Raw genomic sequence first — 7,491 nt, 5'->3', positions numbered from 1 at the left:
AAATCAGTGTCAACTGTGGTACATTGCTCTTATTACAAACACCTGACACACAGAACATAACCCTAACATAGTAAAAAACATAATGGTCTATTTCCCCAACATCAGTATTTTGGTTACCATGCTTTGGCTCGCACAATTCTGTGGCTTGCTTTTCCACCACAGCATTGCAGGCAGAGCACTATGAAGGTGATAGAGCTCTAAGCAATCAGATGAGGTTACAAGTATCATCTGAGAGGCAGTGTCCTTTGCCCCTACCCTCTCCACCTCCCAGCAGCTGCATTTTGCCAATGGGATGATTAACTCTGCATGGCAACAAAGCTGTAAGGAGCAATGCAAGTGAAAAAGCAAACTCCTGCAACTGATTAGCAGCACTGGAGGCAGCAGCTGAGAGACATCAGGGACTGCCTTGTTTAAAGCTCACAGGGACACTCAACACAAGCCTTTCGCATTGTCTTCTGTAGAATGATAAAATTTCAAATGGTTTCTACTTTTTTACCCCAAAGCATTTGTTTTAGCCTACAGGTCACTACAGCTGAAGTGCACTGTGTTGCTAGTGAACAAGCAACAAGTTGCTGCTATTCCATAATGATCTATTTTAAGAGTTGCTCAGACTGTTTTGCGAGATTTTAGGGACTTCTGCAGAAATGGTTTAACTCCTTCCTCAAACACTGGTGTGAAATGACCTTGAGCTGCTGAGCCAAATCATAACATATTCCTCTTTAAAACATACTAAAAGAAAACAAAATCCAAGCCACTTTTAATGAGAGTCTCCGAATCAGGAAGTGATGCATCTCAAAACATCATCAAGTAAAATTCTCAGTGAAACAATAAAAATTTAAGACTCTCAGGTTAGACATGGCTTATGGCTAGTCATTCTCATTCTGGAACACATCAATTTTTATCCTCCTATATCCTTATAAACAGGGAATGAATTTAACATTGTTGGAATTCTACAGCTAGCAAAATCAATGGAATAGTTTGACGGTAACTCTAAAATATACAGGAAACCTAGAAATTTACCCAGAGAGCGAAGAAAATAGTTTCTCGCTACCAAAGAGCCATTCCCTTGCTTGTTTTGTATATTGTTATATAAGCATTATTTTGTTTAGAACTAAATTGTATATCTTTGCACATACTTTGCACTGCAGTAGGAGGGTAAACAAAGTGGTACCAGGTGAAGTAGAATTCACCTGGTCACATATATATGTGTTGATTCAACATCCATGTTCTATGTAGCACAGTACCATAGCATAGCATAGAGAAGCTCTTCAGTTCAGCACTTGAGCAGCAGTTAGGCTGGGTGACTCAGATGTTGCCTAGCAATGCAGTGGCACCATGCTAAATTACAGTAACCAGAAAAGACCTATCACATGACTTAGTATATCAATTGCATAATATGTTTAATTGTTGCTTTCAGAAGAAATTAGATGTTAGGGCACACGTTTTCTGGAACTTTAACTTGTGAATTGATAGCAGGCCTTGTCATGGAACAACTTAATTCTCTAGCCCAGGGATATAACAGCAAAGTTGATAAGCAAGTGATGATCTAATATTTTCCAGACGCCAAAGAAAATACATTAGGATCAAGTTTGCTCTAAGGCTACAGACATCATGTGCATGCAAACCAAATAGTAGCAGTATCTGAGATATAACAGTAGGTATGAGAAATGAAGTCCGATACCTTAAACAGACCACTTTCAATTCCATTTTTTTTTGTTTGTGTTTGCTCCTGTCTATCCCCCACCCCCCTTGATCTCTTCTGCCCCAGTTTCCCCATTCATAGTATTACCATTTTATTACTTTTGGTGAGAAGAATGTAAAGAAGAGTATAAATACATATATATACACACTGCTGCTTGAGAAGCACTGGTAATGTGGATAAAAATGTCACATCAAGACTCTGAAAAGAAGCAATTGCAAAAGTTGTAGAGTGCTGCAAAAGAAACATAGGAGTGTACAAAAAAAAAAAAAAATTGGGACAACATACTAGTTTGCCTTAAGTGAATGCTAAAGAAGTCAGTCAAGACTTTCAGTCTTACTGTTATCTTACTGTTTTAGTATAGTGGTATAAAGCTAGTATTCTTCCAGTTTTCTACATAAAACTGAAACCCTCATTCCTTTACGTGGAAATACACTCTGTACATACAGCCATCTGGGGACTGAAATCCACGCTTCTGCTATTTCAGTTAATGGAGTTACTGGTAATGACAGTAGGTAGATATTCTTTCTGTCTCAGAGTGAAGGACAGAAATTTTCCCTTTGATTTGCCTAAACACTGCTGACTGTTTCCAAGCATCCTATGTTCTAACCCCAGATTTGGAAGAACAAGGGTGGCTCCTGTGCTGTTCAGATCTTTCTTCCCAAACTTTTCACGAAAGACATCTTCTGTCCTCCTCCTTAACTAACACTGTTCAGCCTCACCAAGACTCTCTAGACTTTGGGAGGGGCTATTCTGTTTTCCATCTTTCGCTACTTTCCTTCCTTTGCTTGGAGATGACAGCATATGGAAAGAAAAGCACCAATACTATATACCATGTATTTCTTCATGGCCTGATCTCAACAATTCTCTCGTACACCAAAATAGGGATTCTCATACTTCATGGGAAGCTAGTGGCTAAGCACTTGCTTGGACAGAAGCTCTGGGTGGAGGAGACAAACTAAGTTTGGGGACTACTTACTACCTGTAGGTGACAGCTTTCTCAATTTTATCGCATAACAAAGAAGAGTTTAAGAGGATTAAGCACAGAAGACCATACTCCAATAAAAAGTGCCATATAAACTCTTTTCTAAGAAAGCCTTGAAATTTGTCATTAAGAACCACATAGCAACTTTCGTAATTCTGCTTTTATACTAGACTTATGGCATAATACAGAAGAGCTACTAATGTTAACATAGGTACTCATGAACAGAAATTTAAGTCAGACTCATGAATGTCAGCCTTTGAGGTGGAACAGGTAAGAATGGCTTACTAATTAAACTACAACATGCTGGACTATCAAATTTAAGGTTGTTCAAAAGAGTGTGTCAAGGCAGGCGAAGTACGCATTTTGACTACTGAAAACACTATGCTGAACAGGTAAATTGGCAAAGTGGTATCAACTTCTGAGAACACATAAATCTGCTCCAGCCACTCTCTTTCACTGCAAATAGAGAAATGGATGGTGTGTGTCCTTTTTTTAGGAAATATTTTTCAAAAATTATTCCCATAAAAAAGGGAGAGAGAAGGACAAGCATGGGGAAGCCTTTTAAATGTAGAAAAGTAAATTTGGTCACAAAACACTAGGAAGAGAAGTTTTGTGGGAGGACAGAGAAGTGAATTTTTGCTTCACTCTGCAAGAATAGAAATATTTTATTACTTTACAGGTCACCAGTGAGGCCATTTTCCATAACTAAGGGCAACACCACAAGAAAGAAGAAAACCAATATACCAGTTCTTAGATTTTCATTTGTTTAAAACAGTCAACATTAAAAAAAAAAATCAGCAAAGCACCAACCAGAAGACATGCAGTATTTAGCTTTCGGGCTAGATAAGAATTAGGGAAAAAACATTACTATTTTGATGAGCACTGAATGGTTACTATGAAGTTTTACTTCTGATGTTAAAACATAACAGCAGATGTAGAATTCCGGGGGGGGGGACGGGGGACGACACAAAAAGCGTTCTGAACGCTGCTTGTAAGGATAAGCAACATAAAAACTATTTTTGTACTAATCTGAAGCACGCTAGGCAGATTACATGCTGTAGCTCCTTTACAGAGGCTACTGTTTTCTCAGGAGGTATACTTCAGATTATTTCTACTCATTTTGATGCCTTACTGTGTATATTTTGATTGTGCATACATATATCGCATAGTCCAAGTAATTTTGATGTTTCAATCTTAGTACACAAAATACATTTCCTCAAATTTATTTCTGTCTCCCTCCAAGTATATTGTGTTCAACTGCACCTCCAAAATCTGTTGCCACCAATGAAAACAAATAATTTACTGAAGGGGTGTGGTAACAATCTTGCTTTCTATGAAGACCTAAACTGGAAAAGCAATTCTAAATTTACGTAACAAAAAAGTATTCTGCACTTTAAATAGGCAAGAATGAGAACACTGCAAAATGCCAGACAAAATGAATAAATAACCTTAGTTCGTTAACTTCCCTCTTGGTTAATTAACACCTATAAATGACCTTTAGCATTGACAAGTCCAACTTCATCCAGAAAGCCAAGGTTTAAGAATATCTATCCAAATAGGATTGATTACTGATTACAGCATTGTGAGGAGCACAGTTCAATCTGGTTTTTTTTTTTTTCTTTTCTTTAAAGGCTGGAACTGCATTCCTGAGTAAGCTGCTGTGATTGCCAATGAGGTGAAATGCAGAGTCATCACACTATAATAATGTTGATGTTATCATTTCTACATTCATCTAAAGCACAGAACGTATATCATTTTAGACTGAAATTAAACCTTGTCAGAAATAATTTTTCTTTCTATTGTTTGGAATTAAAAACATATTGAACTGATCCATTAAGAAAATTCCCTTCTATCTTCGTGTTTTTCAGTCCGTGTCTGCATCCTTAGGCAATGAAACCATTTTTATAATTATAATAAAACAACTAAGTGTTGACTTTAAGTTACAAAAATTGTTGTCTGAATGACTAAATACTTCAGCAAACACAATAACTCCTTCTCAGTTTAACATACAGAAAAAACACATGCTTGAACAGGTACACACATATCACTTTTTCACATGTAAGTTTGCTTAAATCTATTTCAGTTTTAGTCTTCTGCTGGATGTTTATAGAGCAGGTCTGCACGTCTAAATTTTAATATTGGTTTAGTCAAAAAGCATCTATCCTTAAGCAGGAAAACCAAAAGTTTGCTATTAGAAAAACTGAGTTTGTAGTACAAAGTAGAGCAGCAATTTTGTATTCCAGCAAGAAATACAACTGAAGCATCAATCTGTATTTCAGTGAAGAGAGGAATGGTAAAAGAGCCAAGCCCATGTATTTCTTTCTTATTTCTGGACACTGAAGTTTGGCAATGTAAACTGAGAATTAGAGATCTCAGTATTTGCTTTCTCCTAAAGCCAGAAGACATGAGCATCAGTGAACTATAGTTCTAACAAGAGCATATCAACACATTCTGCAAGAAAATCTCTAGAATATTATTTTTATTGTTTTCAAAGAGTAGCAGAGAGAGACAGTCTGCCACTTAAACCCAGTTCCAAACAGTATTTGGAACAGTTCTCTAAAGCAGAAGAGGGGGCAGACTTCTTTCCTCTTAGGTTTGCAATATCACAATCGCTAAATTTAATTTCAATTTTGTTTCAGCAACAGTTAGGTACAGATTTATTTTTTCTTTTAATGTTTGAATCTGTAACCTCTCAACAGTAATGTATCTTTTAATCTCAAAGACTATTTTAGACTCCCTTCGCCACCCTTCTGCCTGCTAATGCTACACACCCTATCCAACATGTAATTATTATTATCAAGCTTGAGAAAACACAGGAAGATTCCCTCTCCCAAATACACAGAGGAGGAGTGAACTGACTACTGCTTGTCTACCTGCTGCAAGGTTAACTAGCACAGAATAACACATACAAGCACCTTCAAGGAAAAAATGAATATAAATATTTAGAATACTGAACATGACTCCTTGAAAGGCCTTTGGAAACTAATGAGTACAGTTTAGTTACACAAGCATGACCTGTTTTATCAGTGGCAGATAAAATGATATTTAAAAGTATGATTTCTAATAAGACTAGACTATTTCAGTTGAAAGGTACCTACAAAGATTATCTAGTCCAACTGCCTGACCAATTCAGGGCTGACCGAAAGTTAAAGCCTGTTACTAAGGGCATTGTCCAAATGCCTCTTCAACACTGACAGGATTGGGGCATCGGCCACATCTCTAGGAAGCCTGTGCCAGTGTTTGACCACCCTCTTGGTAAAGAAATGCTTTCTCATGTCCAGTCTAAACACACCCTGAATTGTCCCTAAACTAATTATTTTAGATAGTGTTCATATACAGATAATGCAATATATGCCAAAGAATATTATTCGGATTTGGCTCTGTTAGTTTGTGTATGTGCAGGCATGTGCATGTGTACATGTAATATTTTGCTTCTTAGTGCTTAATGAAAATATTAAGTTTATTTAGTTTCCTATTGTAGATGAAAGAACACAATATTTAATTATTAGCAGCTGTAACATTAAAGTATTATGCAAAGGTGATACATGCTTTGGCATAATAGTAAAAACCATGCTGCAGCTTGTCAACATGCTGCTGGATCTTATTTTTGTAGGTTTATCTGCTACTTAATATTTTGCTGATGAAAATACGGAGCAACTATTCAGTACTACTAGTAATTGTGAAAACATCAGGGAAAATTAAAACACAAATCCTTTTACGATTTATCATAGATTCTTTGCGTGAAATATTCATGCAAAAAAATCCCACAAAAACCAAGCATTTACTAAAAATCTAATATACGTCCAGAATCAGCTGAATCTGGGTGAAGAGTGTTAGATTTATGCACCCTCCCCAATCAATTTACTATATGTTTTCATTTTAAACACTTCTGAGAATTATTTATTAGTAAGAAGTTGTTCAAAATTCTTAGAGAAATTACTAAATGGCTCATCTTTGTATCAGATGGAAGAGAAAATAATTATGCACTATAAGCATTCTGGTTCCATTTTACTCTATTTTAAAACATATATTACAAAGATTAAAATAATAAAAGGCCATCTTAATCCACGTAATGGTACATATCACCTGTCCCTGTCAATGAGACATTTAAAAGCATCTCTTTATTAGAAACACAAATCAATACACTCAGGGGACTGCAATAACTGCTTCAAGCAATTTGTGTTATCATTTCATTCTTGATGTTCCTACTCAGAGCAACTTACTATGAATGGTGTGAAAATGGCAACCTGTCACAATTGATTTTTTTCTAAACCTCTTGCAAGAATTTTTTCCTTTCTTAATATAATTAAGGATCTTGGTACTAAACACAGGTTTAGGTTGTAAGACACAGCCTGCAACTGAAGTTTCATTTCTTCATAATTGAGGGCCCTCCCCAACTCACATTAGAAACATTACCAATGAAATGAAGAGCTATTTGCTTTGTTTTGAACTGAAAGAACCTCAAACAGAGGGAGGCACTCAAACTTCTGATATCTTTTCCACAGACAAATCTCCTGATAATGTTTTCATTGCTTACAAAAACCCCTGGAAGAGTGTTCTGGGTACTGACTGGAATCTCAGTTACCTCGCTCTACTTCCTCTGGGAGCCCGAACACATTTTAGTAGTCTGTTATAAACACTCCTTAAAACCACTGGGAAGCTTTAGCCAAATACTTTACAGCAAAATAATCTAAGTGAAGTGAGAATTAACATTTAGCTGTGAGATAGAAGTATAAAAGTCTGAAGATGTGCATTTATACGTAAAAGACAAATATTCCCATTAGTACTTGTAACGCTCCTAGCTAAA

General features: G+C 36.4%; 1 protein-coding gene across 9 annotated transcripts in view; it reads right to left on the bottom strand.

Annotated features, from left to right (window-relative positions):
- Window positions 1-7,491, bottom strand: part of ATP9B (ATPase phospholipid transporting 9B (putative)) — a 162,388-nt gene that overhangs the window by 63,769 nt on the left and 91,128 nt on the right. The gene's annotated exons all lie outside the window — the stretch shown is intronic.

Source organism: Strigops habroptila, chromosome 1 (assembly GCF_004027225.2).
Source record: "Strigops habroptila isolate Jane chromosome 1, bStrHab1.2.pri, whole genome shotgun sequence".
In the NCBI taxonomy this organism is placed as follows: Eukaryota; Metazoa; Chordata; class Aves; order Psittaciformes; family Psittacidae; genus Strigops; species Strigops habroptila.
Note: the sequence above shows the minus strand (reverse complement) of the source record. Positions and strands in the feature narration are given on the sequence as shown.